General features: G+C 41.9%; 1 protein-coding gene across 1 annotated transcript in view; it reads right to left on the bottom strand.

Moving 5' to 3' along the window:
- The window catches only part of mboat2a (membrane bound O-acyltransferase domain containing 2a), a gene marked incomplete in the record, with an annotated part of 90,033 nt that extends 81,671 nt beyond the window's left edge, over positions 1-8,362 (bottom strand). The window contains 1 exon segment of the mRNA XM_055864293.1: positions 8,109-8,362.
- Between the last annotated feature and the right edge of the window lie 11,079 nt (positions 8,363-19,441).

Here is a 19,441-nt window from a genome sequence, read left to right as displayed (position 1 = left end):
GTTCTCATTTGCAGCAACGACCTGGGGAATAGTTACAGGGGAGAGGAGGGGGATGAAAGAGCCAATGTAAACTGGGGATTATTAGGTGACCATGATGGTTTGAGGGCCAGATTGGGAATTTAGCCAGGACACCGGGGTTAACACCCCTACTCTTACGATAAGTGCCATGGGATCTTTAATGACCTCAGAGAGTCAGGACACCCGTTTAACGTCCCATCCGAAAGACGGCACCCTACACAGGGCAGTGTCCTGTCACTGCCCTGGGGCATTGGGATATTTTTTAGACCAGAGGAAAGAGTGCCTCCCACTGGCCCTCCAACACCACTTCCAGCAGCATCTGGTCTCCCATCCAGGGACTGACCAGGACCAACCCTGCTTAGCTTCAGAAGCAAGCCAGTAGTGGTATGCAGGGTGGTATGCTGCTGGACTAAGGCAACCTGCCTAAATGACTACAGACCCGTAGCACTCATGTCCATAGCCATGAAGTGCTTTGAAAGGCTGGTCATGGCTCACATCAACACCATTATCGCAGAAACCCAAGACCCACTCCAATTTGCATACCGCCCAAACAGATCCACAGATACTGCCGTCTCTATTGCACTCCACACCATCCTTTCCCACCTGCACAAAAGGAAGACCTACGTGAGAATGCTATTCATTGACTACAGCTCAGCGTTCAACACCACAGTGCCCTCAAAGCTCATCAGTAAGCTAAGGATCCTGGGACTAAACACCTCCCACTGCAACTGGATCCTGGACTTCCTGACAGGCCACCCCAGGTGGTGAGGGTAGGTATCAACACATCTGCCACACTGATCCTCAACACTGGAGCCCCTCAGGGGTGCGTGCTCAGTCCTCTCCTGTACATCGTTCACCCACAACTGCGTGGCCAGACACGACTCCAATACCATCATTAAGTTTGCAGACGACTCAACAGTGGTAGGCCTGATCACCGACAACGACGAGACAGCCTATAGGGAGGAGATCAGAGATCTGGCAGTGTGGTGCCAGAATAGCCACCTATCCCTCAACGTAACCAAGACTAAGGAGATGATTGTGGACTACAGGAAAAGGAGCACCGAGCACACCCCATTCTCATCGACGGGGCTGTAGTGGAGCAGGTTGAGAGCGTCAAGTTCCTTGGTGTCCACATCAACAACAAACTAGCATGGTCCAAACACACCAAGACAGTCGTGAAGAGGGCATGACAAAGCCTATTCCCCCTCAGGAGACTGAAAAGATTTGGCATGGGTCCTGAGATCCTCAAAATGTTCTACAGCTGCAACATCGAGAGCATCCAGACTGGTTGCATCACTGCCTGGTTACGGCAATTGCTCGGCCTCTGACCGCAAGGCACTACAGAATGTAGTTCGTACGGCCCAGTACATCACTGGGACTAAGCTGCCTGCCATCCAGGACCTCTATAACATGCGGTGTCAGAGGACAGCCCTAAAAATGGTCAAATACCCCAGCGACCTCAGTCATAGAGTGTTCTCTCTACTGCCACATGGCAAGACTCCTGAACAGGTCATCAAATGGCTACCCGGACTATTTGCATTTCTTTACTTATCTATTGTTCACCTAATACCTTTAACTTAAAGATTGCACTGTTGGTTAGTAAGAATTTCACTGTAAGGTCTACACCTGTTGTATTCGCCACACGTGACAAATACACTTTGATTTGGGAAACCTAACCCGAACGCCTAACCTAGCTAACTTTAGCCACCTAGCTAGAATGTGTGACATATCACATTTTGCGAATTGTAATTCGTAACACAGCATACGAAATGAGTGATGGACATCCTCAAATGAACACATACCATACTAAAAATGGAGTGTCTCGGATTTATGTACAGAATAATGCAAAATGCTCTGAAACCAGGTTGTTGAGCTACATAATAACGGTGGAAGGAAGTAAACAAATCATTGCGTTCATATAATATAGGTAATGTTAATCCACAGTTATCACAGCAAACCAGTCTCTATGCTGATGAGAGTTGACTAAAATGGCACTTTCTAAGACTACAGTCTAATCTAGGCCTGAACGAAAAAGTTACTCTGGCTGGAGAACAGACAGTCAGGTTTTCTGGTCAGCTCGACCTTTCAAAAAGGTAGCATAAGCAGAATCAGCAAAGTCAGGAAACATGACGGCAAGCGCCGACCAATGAGTTGCGATACAAGATCAAATATTCTCCCTCTTACGTAATGGGCCCAAATCTGATCAATACAGGTCATTTGGCCCAAATCTGACTGCTCTGAGAGCGATACGAGATTTGTTCAGAGTAAAAGAGTGATTGGCCTTTGGAGTAGTGACCAGAAATCCACAGAGGGTTTGGAGTAATGAGCAGTACTACAGAGAGGGTTTGGAGTAATGAGCAGTACTACAGAGAGGGTTTGGAGTAATGAGCAGTACTACAGAGAGGATTTGGAGTAATGAGCAGTACTACAGAGAGGTTTTGGAGTAAAGAGCAGTACTACAGAGAGGTTTTGGAGTAAAGAGCAGTACTACAGAGAGGTTTTGGAGTAATGAACAGTAATACTGAGAGGGTTTGGAGTAATGAGCAGTACTACAGAGAGGATTTGGAGTAATGAGCAGTACTACAGAGAGGTTTTGGAGTAATGAACAGTAATACTGAGAGGGTTTGGAGTAATGAGCAGTAATACTGAGAGGGTTTGGAATAATGAGCAGTAATACTGAGAGGGTTTGGAGGGAGGTGCCTGCTCCTTTTTGTAGTTTTACAAAGTTTGCATCGATTTACTGAAAATGTAAATAAACCCCAATTTAACAGTTGATAGTGTTTAAGGATCGGTCCCTTTTTCGCCTAAAATGACATATCCAAATCTAACTGCCTGTAGCTCAGGACCTGATGCAAGGATATGTATATTCTTGATACCATTTGAAAGGAAACACTGAAGTTTGTGGAAATGTGAAATTAATGTAGGAGAATAACACATTAGATCTGCTCCATCATCATGTAAGAGAAAAGCCAAAATGTACTATTCCAGGTTAGGCACAATTTAGATTTTGGTCACTAGATGGCAGTGTATGTGCAAAGTTTTAGACTGATTCAATGAACCATTGCATTTCTGTTCAAATAGTTGTATCAAGACTGCCCAAATGTGCGTAATTGGTTTATTAATACATTTTCAAGTTCATAACTGTGCACTCTCCTCAAACAATAGAATGGCATTCTTTCACTGTAATAGCTACTGTAAATTGGACCGTGCAGTTCGATCAACAAGAATGTAAGCTTCCTGCCCATATCAGATATGTATATGTCCTGGGAAATTTTCTTGTTACTTACAACCTCATGCTAAACGCATTAGCCTACGTTAGCTCAACCGTCCCGAGGGCGTGGGGGGAGGGCACCGATCCCGTAGAGGTTAAGATTTGGGCTATTAGTAAGACAATCTAACTTCTAAAGACTGTAAAGCTCTTTTGTTATGACCAACACTACCCATATGCCTGTAGAAATCACACTGGTTCATCATTGTGCTTGGGTACGTAAGCAGCAAGTAAGCAGCCACAAAAACAAAATCTATTGTTACAAATACACTCCCTTGAGGTGCACCAATTAGAGAGAGGGGAAGGGAATGAGCCTCCACTGAGAAATCAGAGTTTAGCCTTGCACTGCCGGAGCCATCACTAGGTGGCTAAGGGACACGCAACCATCCTTCCTCAATTACTGTACAAACCAGAGGAAAGTGACAACACAGTAGGCCCATGACAAGCACAGCAGCAACATACAACATGAAGAGTCACTGGTACATTGTGTGCTTTGCTACAGAAGAAAAGTATGGTTGCTGCTTCAAGTTCAGGCTGAGCATTGATATGCTATGAAGTCTGAGGAGTAAAGCGCAGCCTTGGAGCGTTGTGACGTTCTGCCGAGGCTTAGAACTTCATTTGAACAACAATAGGCTGGGCAGAGTAATATGAGGAGCTAACAAAAGCCTTTAAGTCTGGCCTTGTAGTGTGGTTAAGGACTTCAGGGTGCACAATTTCCACTACTTTCAACTATCATGTTCCATCATACATGGAAGGGTTGATAAAGAAAAAATATATATATTATTTACTCTGTAATTTACTATAACAAAAGCTGTTGTGTTACCAATTATGGCAGCTCTATGCACCTTGCTGTATGACATTCAACTGACACTGAGCATTCTCTGCATCTTCTGAACGTGTCATGATTACACTTCACTGTTTTTCACACGAAAGGTTCCAAAACATTCACTGGGAGTGCCCACCCCACCACCACAGTGTGAGTGAAAGGTGTGTCCAGAAGCAAAAAGTGGTAAGGCAGTGCATGTGGAGGGACAATATCACAGTAGGTCTACACCAAGAGAACTGTACTCCCCATTATAGACCCAACATTGGCCAGCCCAGTGCCCAGTCCCATAGGAAACATAGTGCCCATACATGTGCACAGGCACGCAAGAACAAACCTCTCCTTTTTCCTACCCATGAGGGCATGCAAGCCTATATTCAGGGTGGTGACTGGCACTTACAGGCATCACACTGCCACACCCAACTCCATTATGCAAGTTAGGCTAAGTAGAAAACATGGGTCATAAAGCGACCTTTCAAAGAGGAGGCAATGAGCCATAGCTACCACCTGAATACGAGCCGTGTGAGGCTGAAACTGAGGTAGCAATTTGAGGAACATTCCTGTCTGCACATGCAGGAGGGAGTAGTAGATCAAGAGACTAAGAATATTTGGGCCTTAGACATCTGAGGTAATATAAACCACCTGTCATGGTTTTAGGGCGGGAGGTAGCCTAGTGGTTAGAGCGTTGGGCAAGAAACCGAAAGGTTGCTGGATCGAATCCCCGAGCTGACAATGTATAAAATAAAAATAAATCTGTTGTTCTGCCCCTGAACAAGACAGTTACCCCAGTGTTCCTAGGCCGTCATTGTAAATACGAATTTGTTCTTAACTTCAACTAGTTAACTAAAAGGTTACTTTTTTTTAATGTAGAGAATGACAAACTTTAGAGAATGACATTATGACCCTCCCTGTATTCCATTTCATGACGTGATCTTGCCTTTTGGTTGAAACTATAGTGGCCAAACTCTCTTCACCTAATGGACAATCTGTTGGCAGATTCCGCTCATGCTCTTTGCAGGTAAACTCCCACGACCCGAAGGCTTTTAAGTAGGCTAGGACAAAGCTCCCTGTAGTTCCCTAGGGAACGTTAGAATGAGTCACTAAGGTAGCCTTTTTCTCCCTGGTGAGTGGGACTGAGGTTAAAAAATATATATATAAAAAGTGTTTGTTGAGCAGAATACTCATCTCCTCGTTTGTAAATGTGCGATCCCAGAGAGATTAGAGACGAGGAGGAAAATACGGGCACCATGACATGCAGGTGGCTGCGAAAAACGTCCATCGATCTTTCCACCAGAGGTGGTATAAAAGCAGGGCGCAACTGAGCAGTGTGTCAAAATGGACGAAACAGCTGCGAAACAGAGTGAGACAAAATCCATTTTCCCACAGCTGCTCCGTTGTGGAGGACAATCTCAGTGATAGCAACAGGACACGAGTGTTCATACTGAGCTTTGAAACAAAATTGGTTCACTGTCCCCATCCAAACATAAATGTGCTACAATACTGAAATGAAACAGATGAAAGCTGATCATTAGAAACAAGAGGGTGCTGTTTGGAGGGACCAACTTGGTGTTTTTTCAGGTGGATGGGTTCTGAAACAGTTATCCCTAGTGACTGCTTACGGTCTGAGAGGTAAACTCAGCAAAAAAAAGAAACGTCCCTTTTTCAGGACCCTGTCTTTCAAAGATCATTTGTAAAAATCCTAATAACTTCACAGATCTTCATTGTAAAGGGTTTAAACGCTGTTTCCCGTGCTTGTTCAATGAACCATAAACAATAAATGAACATGCACCTGTGGAACGGTCGTTAAGACACTAACAGCTTACAGACGGTAGGTAATTAAGGTCACATTTATGAAAACTTAGGAACTTAGGACACTAAAGAGGCATTTCTACTGACTCTGAAAAACACCAAAAGAAAGATGCCCAGGGTCCCTGCTCATCTGCGTGAATGTGCCATAGGCATGCTGCAAGGAGGCATGAGGACTGCAGATGTGGCCAGGGCAATTCATTGCAATGTCTGTACTGTGAGGCACCTAAGACAGCGCTACAGGGAGACAGGACAGACAGCTGATCGTCCTCGCAGTGGCAGACCACGTAACACCTGCACAGGATCGGTAAATCAGAACATCACACCTGCGGGACAGGTACATGATGGCAACAACAACTGCCCGAGCTACACCAGGAACGCACAATCCTTCCATCAGTTCTCAGACTGTCCACAATAGGCTGAGAAAGGCTGGACTGAGGGCCTATAGGCCCGTTTTACGCACACACTAACACACCGGCAACAACTATGGGCATAAACCCACCGTCGCTGGACCAGACAGGACTGGCAAAAAGTGCTCTTCACTGACGAGTCGTGGTTGTCTCACCAGGGGTGATGGTCGGATTCGCGTTTATCGTCAAAAGAATGAGCATTACACCAAGGCCTGTACTCTAGAGCGGGATTGATTTGGAGGTGGAGGGTCCATCATGGTCTGGGGCGGTGTGTCACAGCATCATCGGAATGAGCTTGTTGTCATTGCAGGCAATCTCAACGCTGTGCATAACAGGGAAGACATCCTCCTCCCTCATGTGGTACTCTTCCTGCAGGCTCATCCTGACATGACCCTCCAGCATGACAATGCCACCAGCCACACTGCTCGTTATGTGCGTGATTTCCTGTAAGACAGGAATATCAGTGTTCTGCCATGGCCAGCGAAGAGCCCTGATCTCAATCCCATTGAGCACGTCTGGGACCTGTTGGATCGGAGGGTGAGGGCAAAGGCCATTTCCCCCAGAAATGTCCGGGAACTTACAGGTGCCTTGGTGGAAGAGTGGGGTAACATCTCACAGTAAGAACTGTCAAATCTGGTGCAGTCCATGAGGAGGAGATGCACTGCAGTACTTAATGCAGCTGGTGGCCACACCAGATACTGACTTACTTTTGATTTTGACCCCCCTTTGTTCAGGGACACATTATTCCATTTGTTAGTCACATTTCTGTGGAACTTGTTCAGTTTATATGTCTCAGTTGCTTAATCTTATGTTTATACAAATATTTACACAAGTTTGCTGAAAATAAACACAGTTGACAGTGAGAGGATGTTTATTTTTTTTGCTGAGTTTAGATGCTGCTGTACACAACTCCAGGGGATCTCTGGAGGATACAGTTTGATATGGTTGCAGAGGTGACTTTATTTTTCTCAACATGCACTGTGATGAGCAAGCAGCACCATCAAAAGAGACATACCAGTGACACAGCAGAGGAGCAGCGAGGCCCGCTGTCAGTGTGTGCGTGTGTTTGAGTACAACGTCAAGACAACTACTCACAATATTGTTTGATTGATAGGCCCATATTGCAATAGTTATCAGTGGACCACACCTTGTTACACAATTGGTGGGCTACGTCAGCAGTCTGACACGAATGGTGGTAGTCTAATCGCATTAAAATGAGAAGCGATTACCCAGGAGACATTGTATCAATATAATTGATTAAAGAGATGACGAATCAGGCCTACTCGGTTGAGAGGATTTTTCATTTGTAGACGATAATTGTAGACCAGTTTTGTCTGTTTGAAAAAAATGGAGTGGTTAAGCTACACGTTTTGCAACACTGACGCAGCCAAGCTGGAAATAGTGTTGAATGAATCTAACTTTCAATAAGCAAGGCCTATGTAACATTATTATACAGTTGACAATCCAAAACATTCAGTAATGCGTGAGGTAAAGCTAACCAATTCTCCAACCACTTCATAAATGTAAAGAATATTAGTAGGTCTAAGAAATTTTACAATAATGCAACAATCTCTAGTGAATTAAGTCTCTGACTTTCTGATTAAGACAGCATTCAATCAGGTTATTTCAGCTAGCACGCTACAATGTAGCTCTCAAACTAGGCGGCATTCTGATCGAGGACTAGCTACAACGTATGCTCACCACTTCCTTCAGAAAACATGCTTCCTACAGTAACAAGTCAATGCCAAGGAGATAGAAACTAATTTAAATTCACAACTTTTACCTGGTCTAGCGGAAGATTGATTATCTCGCTTATGGGCTGCAGTAAATTGGAGCCAGTGCAGGACGATGTCGTTTCGGTAGCCATGATTGAGTCCGTGCTCCCCTTCGCCGTCGCAGATTCACTCTCCTCCGCTCATAAAGTGCTTTTGCTGCTGCGAAGGGGTACCAGGCTAGATGGTTGTCTTCTGCGTTTCAACACCACCAACAGCCACAGTACCAACGACAACAAAGACAGTGTGGGCGGAGGTATATATTCCCAGCCCCCCATGACATCTCTGGGCCTATGGTGTGGAACAAAAAAAAATGTAAGTGACCAATCAGATTTATGTGGATGGAGCAGAAACGATTATGTACATTTTTCCAAACGAATCAAATGCTGTCGATATCTCATGTGGACTCCTCCCATGCACATATGTGGCATTCCACTTGGAGAAGAGAATATGCATGTGTTTCGTTTTTATCCTTTTCCCTTTTTCTTTCAAAAAGTATAATGGATGTATATTATAGTCCATTTGGGGTCGGTAATGCAACATATTGGATACCAACCGCCGTTAAACTTCGAAGAAGAAGAAGAGAAATTGTGCTTTCAAGACAACTCGGAACGTTCAAGTAAAAATGTGCGAACGATTTTTGCATAGAGCTTCTTATTGGTTTATTCCGATACTTTCCAAGCATGAAACTCTGAGTTCATTGGTCCTTGGTCATTGGTGTGACATTTCCGAGTCTTGAGTTGTTTTGAGTACAGCGTTCCATTTTCTGCCATAAGGATGAACGTTCAGCAGAATAATTTTACAAAAATTATTAAAATGTCTGTTACAGTGTTACAGTATCAGGGAAATGTTTTTACTGTGTATCTTCTGCTTCCCCTCTATTGTTGTCCTATTGAGCTTGGTTTAATTTTTGGATGACCATATGAAACTATTACCTGCCAATACTGGTTTCATTTACTTATTTGCAATCTGTTTTGTCTCCAGGATGAAATCACGCTAAATTGAACATTTCAACTGCTACTGCTTTATTTGAGTGTAAACTACAGATTCAGCGCGTGATTTCCATCTGGTGGCAATTTTTAGACAAAAAAAAACATACAAATCAATACATTGCAACAATGCTGACAAATAGGCCTGCATTGCACATCACATATGGCACATTCTCCTTATATACCATAATTAAATTTCATTCTGCCCAGTGATGCTCTCCCCATAAACTGTGTAAGTGTTTATAATTGGACCCTCACTGAAAACGACAATATCGTCCAACGGGGTTATCACAAATGTGTTTCTGATGAATTGTATGTAATCTGAACTATTATTTTTGTCTGACAAAGTGATATGGGTATTTATATTTTTTTTTCACCAGTTCAAGTAGAATTGAAATTACCATAATGGGAGAAGATACTCAGGCTCTCTGGTAGCACTTAGTTTTATGATACAGAAATGACCAGGTATGTGGGTTACTTAGAAATGACATATTAAAGAGGCAATTACAACCTTAATTATAATCTATGAATTATTTATTTCTCCACTTTCCTCTGTACCAGTGGATACATGTCCAACTGACAGCAACAGGAATGATTGACATTTGACAAGGAAGTATGTCATGCTGCTTGTACAGACTGCACCCCCCCTTCCTCTGTACACAGCCCTATGAGACACACTAATTTGTAGCAGCACGCCAGTTGCCATGACACAGTTTTCCCCACTGAGATGAGCAGAGAAAAATCGCTGTGACTGTGGTGTTCCGACAGGCATGATGGAGTTGCTAGTAGAAGGGATGATTTTAAGTGGTCTCCAGGTTCATTCTGCTCTTAATATCTTAAGACATTTTGAGTTTTCAACTGAAATCTGTCATAGTGAGATCCTCATTGGTATGGTGTAGTTATTTTCATTCAACTTGGCAAAGGGTAGATCCACAATAATAAATACTGCAATGTAGCTTGAGCGCTAAGCAAATTATGAGACTTAATAGATTAGTGCTATTATTTCTAAGACAAGACATTTAACATGATGCTACTATATATCCTGTTGTCTAGTCCCCTTACCCCTATACATATCTACCTCCATCACTCCAGTATCCCTGCACACGTAAATATGGTCTTGCTTTTTAAATGTTTCCTGTTTATACAGTATGCTTACTTACTTTATTCTGATTTCAAATTTCTTATTCTTATTTCATTTTTTTTTTCTAGTAATACATAGTTATTGATTATTGCATTGTTGGGTTTTGAGTTTGCAAGAAAGGCATTTCACTCTACTTTTGAATGTGACATTAAAACTTGAAACTAGGAACAGTAATACTTGCCACATTTCAGTTGTGTACTGATATAGAAATCCAATAGGGGGCACTACTTACAAGCATGTTCTAATGTGTTGCCATTACATCATCATGGCAGTGCAGAGGTAGATTAAAAAAAAAATCTCTTCCCAGCAAGCACAGCAACCATCTGAGAACCATATGTTTCTTAGAGCTTGTTGAGAGCATGATTGTCCAATAATTATTTTGCATACAACCTTCCCACAACTTTTTGGGAATGGTACAGGATAGTTGCTTGGCGTTGGAACATTGTCAGCACATTGTCAGCACATTGGTATTTCATGGCTTTAATAGAATGCTTGCTAAAAGTTAAAACATGGTTACATTTAATTACATTTTTGTTAATGTTCTCAAATTGTTCAGAGAATGTTATAAAACACTATTCTTCTGCTAGAATTTCAGTACTTCCGCAGAAAATTCCACAAAAGTTCCCATGTGCTTCTATTTAATGTCATATTTTTACAATATTCTGGGAACGTTCTCAAAAATGGTGTGACTTAAGCGGTTCTCAGAATATTCAGAGAATGTATGATTCTCTTTTGTCAATTCTTGGCAATATTCTGGGAAAGTAAAAAATAAATAATAATAATCCACACATGAAAGATCTATTGTTGAACTTTTGTATAATTTCAGCCAGTAGGTTTGAAAGTAGCATTCATGAGCCAAAAGTGCTCAACCAAAATTGCGTACTACATCACATACAGTACCAGTCAAAAGTTTTGAAAAACCTACTCATTCTAGTGGTTTTCTATATTTGAAATAACACATATGGAATCATGTAGTAAACAAAAAAGTGTTAAACAAATCAAAATAGATTTTACATTTTATATTATTCAAAGTAGCCACCCTTTGCCTTGATGACAGCTTTGCACACTCTTGGCTTTCTCTCAACCAGCTTCATGAGGTAGTCACCTGAAATGCATTTCAATTAACAGGTGTGCCTTGTTAAAAGTTCATTTGTGGAATTTCTTTCCTTCTTAATGCGTTTGAGACAATCAGTTGTGTTGTGACAAGGTATGGGTGGTATACAGAAGATAGCCCTATTTGGTAAAATACCAAGTCCATATTATGGCAAGAACAGCACAAATAAGCAAAGAGAAACTACAGTCCATCATTACTTTAAGACATGAAGGTCAGTGGTAACTCTGGGTCTTCCTTTCCTGTGGCGATCCTAATGAGAGTCAGTTTCACTATAGCGCTTGATGGATTTTGGGACTGCACTTGAAAAACCTTTCAAAGATCTTGATTTTTTTTTGCATTGATGAAACTGGATCTCATGAGGATCACTACAGGAAAGGAAAACCCAGAGTTATCACTGACCTTCATGATAAGTTCATTATCCTCTGCACCTCAGATTGCAGCACAAATAAATACTTTACAGAGATCAAGTAACAGACACATCTCAACATCAACTATCAGAGGAGGCTGCGAGAATCAGGCCTTCATGGTTGAATTGCTGAAAGAAACCACTAACGAAGGACACCAATAATAAGAAGAGACTTGCTTGGGCCAAGAAACATGAGCAATGGAAATTAGAGCGGTGGAAATCTGTCCTTTGATCTGAAGTCCAAATGTGACATTTTTGGTTCCAACCGCCATGTCTTTGTGAGACGCAGAGTAGGTGAACGGATAATCTCCGCATGTGTGGTTCCCACCGTGAAGCATGGAGAAGGTGGTGTGATGGTGCTTTGCTGGTGACACTGTCTGTCATTTATTTGGAATTCAAGGCACACTTAACCAGCATGGCTACCACAGCATTCTGCAGCGATACGCCATCCCATCTGGTTTGCGCTTAGTGAGACTATCATTTGTTTTTCAACAAGACAATGACCCAAAACACACCTCCAGGCTGTGTAAGGGCTATTTGACCAAGAAGGAGAGTGATGGAGTGCTGCATCAAATGACCTGGCCTCCACAATTATCTGACCTCAACCCAATAGAGATGGTTCTGGATGAGTTGGACCGCAGAGTGAAGGAAAAGCAGCCAACAAGTGCTCAGCATATGTGGGAACTCCTTCAAGACTGTTTGAAAAGCATTCCTCATGAAGCTAGTTGAGAGAATGCCAAGAGTGTGCAAAGTTGTCATCAAGGCAAAAGGTGGTTACTTTTTTGGTTACTACATGATTCCATATGTGTTATTTCGGAGTTTTGATGTCTTCACTATTATTCTACAATGTAGAAAATAGTACAAAATAAAGAAAAACCCTAGAATGAGTCCAAACTTTGGACTGGTACTGTATGTGCAGATATTTGCACCAAGTCTCTCTTTCTCCCTCGCTCTGCCTGTGTCCACTAAGCCTTTGGCCCACCCTGCAATGTTATTGAATAACTGGGCAGGCCTTTCGCTATCTTTCACTCAAATGGTAAGGCGCTGAAGCTTGCTGTCTGAAACTCGAAATACTATGGGACTGGCACACATGGGGACAGTATTTATGCTCGTAGATTCTGCATGTATGACCTACACATTGACACATCCAGACCAAAGCGGAAGCTTTAAAAAATACTTAATAGTCGCCAAAGTACCATTCAATCTCTTTAACATCCGTTAGATCAGAATTCTCAGAACATGAAGAAAACGTTCCATAACAACCACAAGAGAACTTTAGTAACGTTCTAAAAATGATATTTAAAAACATATACATTCCGTTCTCAGCGTCAAGAAGACACTCTATCCTCTATCTTAAGTGTGTTGGCTTTGACCACTAATTGGCCACACCTGATCTTAATGAGTGCTTGTTTCCTTTGAAGTGGGGTCTGTTTAAATAGACTAAAATTAACATGATATTTCCCAGACCTAGAAAGTCATCCCTTGATGTGGTTTAAGCATTGTTGTGAACTCAGTAAATCTAATGTTTTTGTTTTTCAAAAAAAAAAAAATAAATAAGTGAAAAAAATGGGAAAACCAGAAAAAAGGGGAAATCCGAAAGCTGGAAAAAACAGAAGTAGGCAAAAAAACAAACACTGATTTTAAAAGGCCCGACCAACATTTTTTTGCTGTGCATGGCTTCACTTTTAAGTATGTGTTGTCCTGCAGTACAACATTTGGGGAAGGTTGAGGTCAGCTTTTTGTGCGCATGGTACATTTCTGGGATCTTTTATTTCAGCTCATGAAACATGGGACAGACACTTTACCTGAGAAATTAAGCTAATTGATTGCACCCAAATTGGCAATTTTAAAATTATAGGATTCATATAATATGCAATAAGTATAGTACATGCCATCCAATTTGGACCAACATTTTCTATAATAAAATCTTATGTTTCTATCTACAGAAATGATTTCAGAACAATCTGAGATGGTGGGTGTTGAAATCCTCTTTCTTTGGCTTTTTGAGGTGGAACGACCCTTATGGCTTAGTTCCCACAACCAATGTGAAAACAAAAACATAGATTCCCACAACTTCCAAGGAACCAAATGTGCTAGCTGGTATTTTTCAACAAGGAGCCAAGTTAATTATGTGTTATGACAACGGTGTCTATAAAATAGGTCTTCTTAATATGATGATTGAACCATTTGTTATAGCCTACCATATTGATTTTGAGATACATTTGTGCTGACATGTGAAGCGAGAGATAAATTATATAGTTTATGGTTTGTTCACGGTAGAGTTTGAAATCTACAAACTTTGTTGTCAGAGATTGGGATGTGTATTGGTTACAATTGTGCATTACTGTGATTGTATTTTGTAAAAGCTCTTTGACCAAAACCGGAACCCTTGTAGTTGTAGTACTAGCTGTAGTGGCGCAGCCTTCTACTTTAATTGTTTTTAAAGCAGTGAGTCTGACGCTAAATAAAACATACAAAAGTTTATCCATTTTACAGTTGAAGTCGGAAGTTTACATATACCTTAGTCAAACACATTTACACTCAGTTTTTCACAATTTCTGACATTTAATACTCGTAAAATTCCCCTGTCTTATGTCAGTTAGGATCACCACTTTATTTTAAGAATGTGAAATGTCAGAATAATAGTAGAGAGAATTATTTATTTCGGCTTTCATTTCTTTCATCACATTCACAGTGGGTCAGAAGTTTACATACACTCAATCAGTATTCGGTAGCATTGCCTTTAAATTGTTTAACTTTTGTCAAACATTTCAGGTAGCCTTCCACAAGTTTCCCACAATAAGTTGGGTGAATTTTGGCCCATTCCTCCTGACAGAGGTGGTGTAACTGAGTCAGGTTTGTAGGCCTCCTTGCTCACACACGCTTTTTCAGTTCTAACCCCAAATTTCTATAGGCTTGAGGTCAGGGTTTGTACCTTGACTTAGTTGTACCTTGACTTTGTTGTCTATAAGCCATTTTGCCACAACTTTGTAAGTATGCTTGGGGTCATTGTCCATTTGGAAGACCCAATTGCGAGAAAGCTTTAACTTCCTGACTGATGTCTTGAGATGTTGCTTCAATATATCCACATAATTTTCCTCCCTTATTATGCCATCTATTTTGTGAAGTGCACCAGTCCCTCCTGCAGCAAAGCACCCCCACAACATGACCCCCGTGCTTCACGGTTGGGATGGTGTTCATCGGCTTGCAAGCCTCCCCCTTTTTCCTCCAACATAACGATGGTCATTACGGCCAAATAGTTCTATTTTTGTTTCATCAGACCAGAGGACATTTCTCCAAAAATTACGATCTTTGTCCCCATGTGCAGTTGCAAACCGTATTCTGGCTTTTTTATGGCGGTTTTGGAGCAGTGGCTTCTTCCTTGCTGAGAGGAGGCAGGTAGCTTCAGGTTATGTCAATATATGACTCGTTTTACTGTGGATTTAGATACTTTTGTACCTGTTTCCTCCAGCTTCTTCAGAAGGTCCTTTGCTGTTGTTCTGGGATTGATTTGCACTTTTCGCACCAAAGTACGTTCATCTCTAGCAGACATTGTGGAGGTCTACAACTTTTTTTCTGAGGTCTTGGCTGATTTCTTTTGATTTTCCCATGATGTCAAGCAAAGAGGCACTGAGTTTGATGGTAGGCCTTGAAATACATCCACAGGTACACCTCCAACTGACTCAAATTATGTCAATTAGCCTATCAGAAGCTTCTAAAGCCCTAGGACCATGCCTCAGGACTACCTGGCATGATGACTCCTTGCTGTCCCCAGTCCACCTGGCCGTGCTGCTGCTCCAGTTTCAACTGTTCTACCTGCGGCTATGGAACCCTGACTTGTTCACCGGACGTGCTACCTGTCCCAGACCTGCTGTTTTCAACTCTCTAGAGACAGCAGGAGCAGTAGAGATACTCTCAATGATCGGCTATGAAAAGCCAACTGACATTTACTCCTGAGGTGCTGACTTGTTGCACCCTCGACAACTACTGTGATTATTATTATTTGACCATGCTAGTCATTTATGAACATTTGAGCATATTGGCCATGTTCTGTTATAATCTCCACCCGGCACTGCCAGAAGAGAACTGGCCACCCCTCATAGCCTGGTTCCTTTCTCGGTTTCTTCCTAGGTTTTGGCCTTTCTAGGGTGTTTTTCCTAGCCACAGTGCTTCTACACCTGCATTGCTTGCTGTTTGGGGTTTTAGGCTGGGTTTCTGTACGGCACTTTGAGATATCAGCTGATGTACGAAGGGCTATATAAATACATTTGATTTGATTTGATTACATCATTTTCTGGAATTTTCCAAGCTGTATAAAGGCACAGTCAACTTAGTGTATGTAAACTTCTGACCCATTGTGATACTGTGAATTATAAGTGAAATAATCTGTCTGTAAACAATTGTTGGAAAAATTACTTGTGTCATGCACTAAGTAGATGTCCTAACTAACTTGCCAAAACTATAGTTTGTTAACAAGACATTTGTGGAGTGGTTGAAAAATGAGTGTTAATGACTCCAACCTCAGTGTAGGTAAACTTCCGACTTCAACTGTATGTATGGAGCATAATGTATTTACTGTTTTATTCACATTTTCAAGTACTGGTGACAAATCATGCATTCTGATTCTTGTATAGATTGCAATGGACACTTATGATTTGTGTAAATAAAAAAAATTAAAAGGTTGAGCTAATGCTAAGCTAATTGCCAGCATGTTTGTTGACGTCATACAATGCTTTCTAGCTGTTATGTAAACGTCTGTCAGACCTTTTTTATTTGTATTTAACACCTCAATCTGTATTGCTCCATGGACTACTTCTTGCCTACTGCAGTGACATCAGACATGAAGTCACATGGACTAAACTTATGGAGCATTCTACTTTTCTAATGGGGGGGGCCCCTATGCTAATATCAAAATGTAATGTTCCAAATAGATACATATTCTCAATATTAACAAATATGCAAATAAGTACACAAATAATAATACTATAACAACGTGGATATTATAAAATGCTCTTTTCTATATTATGGCTCTTACATTTCCGGCCCCTGTAATGAATATGATGGGAGCCAGAGAGCTGGTTTCAAGTACAGGGCGCAGCAGGTGTTTATTTGTAAGGGACCACAGGAGGAGGCAGGTAGCTGGGTCTAGGGGCAGGCAGAAGGTCATACACAGAGGGTCCAAAAAGGCAACAGTACAGGCAGGGAAAAGGCTAGTAACATCGTCCGGGAGATCAGGCAATAGGTAGATAACAGGAAAACCGATAAGCTAAAGTACAGGCAGGGAATAGGCATCGTTCTTGAGGCAGGCAAAAACTATCATACGCGGGAGGATTAAATTACAGGAAACCCAGCGCTCCGACTAGAAGTGTCACAAAAACTAACAATACGTCACAATGATGGGGTACCTAGAACTGAACTAAACAGTATGTGATAATGACATACATGTGTGTGAACAGGTGATCAGAATTCAGGTGATTGGGATCTGGAGAGTGAGCTGCATTCAGGGGATCTATTTGTTTGAGAGTGTGAGCTGGAAAGTGAACTGCGTTCAGGGGATCTACGTGTTTGAGAGTGTGAGTTGGAAGCAGACATTACAGCCCCAAATTGTCTAGGCGGGGAGCATACCAATTGCTTAAAATTAACTTAAGACTAGAGCCATGAAACTCTAAATAAATCTAAACTAAAAAACCTGGTCTTGTGTTCTCAATTGTATTTTCCTTCTGTCAATTATTAACTTGTTTTTTTTAGTGAGCTCTCACGCTGCTTCTTGTAGCGGACAGAGCTTAGGTGGGCTTGTCTGGTAACAAGCGGTCTTCTGGCAGGTCTGCCATTTTCTGCTCTTCAGCTTTGGCATGTAGTCTTCTGCAGAGAGGATTCTTCTCACTGTTGAGTTAGTGTTGGGAAACCAATACATCTGTCGCATCTTCACGAGCATGCGTTTCTGTCCAGTGTCCAACTTCCCTGTGGACGCGTTGAAGAATGAGTGGCAACTCAAAGGTCCTTAGACAGAATAGCTGGGTGTATAGCCTCCTCTTGCATAGCAGATTTATTCAGCTGTCCATCTACTCTCAATGCTCCATCTTGCAGAATAGGATCCAACCTGTAAATGTGACTACTTCTATTCATTTGTGTTTTCTTTCTGCAACGCTTTCATTTCTTCTGGATACTTCTGTCTCTGGTCGAAGCGGATTAGCTCAATCTCATCTTGGGCCAACTCTTCCACTGTAAGTGCTTTCTTATCCAGTGTTGTTTTCTATTTCTGCATGTGCTGCTTCTGCTTCTCAGGGTCACTCTCAGACTGTATCCAGTCTTCACTCTTGATGAAGTGTCAAACCTCTTGAAGCTTGATCCGCTGGGTTCACTGAGGTGTTGACATTCCTCCACTGAGTTGGTTCTGTAACCTCGCGGATAGCAGCAATCCTGTTGGCCGCGAAGATCCTGAAACGCGCAGTTTCAATCTCAATGTACTTCAGCAACGTAGTGCTCTCTGTCCAGAAGACAGACTCTTTGATCGGGACTTGTAGTTCTTGCCTCAGAATCTTGTCAACTTTGACTGTGACGACAGCTGCCATCAGCTCCATCCTGGGGATAGTGATCTGTTTCAGAGGCACTACTCTAGATTTTCCCATCAGGAAGGAGCAGTGCTTCTTGCGTTCTTTATTCATCAGCAAAAGGCACACTACCTTTCAAAAGTTTGGGGTCACTTGGAAATGTCCTTGTTTTTGAAAGAATAGCAAATTTTTTGTCCATTAAAATAACATCAAATTGATCAGAAATACAGTGTAGACATTGTTAATGTTGTAAATGACTATTGTAGCTGGAAACAGCAGATTTTTAATGGAATATCTACATAGGCACACAGAGGCCCATTATCAGCAATCATCGCTCCTGTGTTCCAATGGCACGTTGTGTTAGCTAATCCAAATGTATAATTTTAAAAGGCTTATTGATCATTAGAAAACCCTTTCGCAATTATGTTGAAATCAGCTGAAATCTGATTAAAGAAGCAATAAAACTGGCCTTCTTTAGACTAGTTGAGCATCTGGAGCATCAGCGTTTGTGGGTTCGATTACAGGCTCAAAATGTCCAGAAACAAGACCTTTCTTCTGAAACTCGTCAGTCTATTCTTGTTCTGAGAAATGAAGGCTATTCCATGTGAGAAATTGCCAAGAAATTGAAGATCTCGTACAACGCTGTGTACTACTCCCTTCACAGAACAGCGCAAACTGGCTCTAACCAGAATAGAAAGAGGAGTGGGAGGCCCCGGTGCACAATTGACCAAGAAGACAAGTACATTAGAGTGTCTAGTTTGAGAAACAGACGCCTCACAAGTCCTCAACTGTCAGCTTCATTGAATAGTACCCGTAAAACACCAGTCTCAACGTCAACAGTGAAGAGGCGACTCCGGGATGCTGGCCTTCTAGGCAGATTAGTAAAGAAAAAGCCCAATCTCAGACTGGTGAATAAAAAGAAAAGATTAGAGATGGGCAAAAGAACACAGAAACTGGACAGAGGAACTCTGCCTAGAAGGCCAGCATCCCGGAGTCGCCTCTTCATGGTTGACGTTGAGACTGGTGTTTTGCGGGTACTACATCATGTTAAAAAAATCACACCACAGTATTACAGTTAATACCTGTTGTAGCCTTTAGCTAACAAACCAGACAGAACACCCCCCCCCCCCTGCCCCCCCCCCC

This window comes from Salvelinus fontinalis, chromosome 16, assembly GCF_029448725.1.
Source record: "Salvelinus fontinalis isolate EN_2023a chromosome 16, ASM2944872v1, whole genome shotgun sequence".
Taxonomy (NCBI): domain Eukaryota; kingdom Metazoa; phylum Chordata; class Actinopteri; order Salmoniformes; family Salmonidae; genus Salvelinus; species Salvelinus fontinalis.
This window is presented reverse-complemented; position numbering and strand designations above follow the sequence as displayed.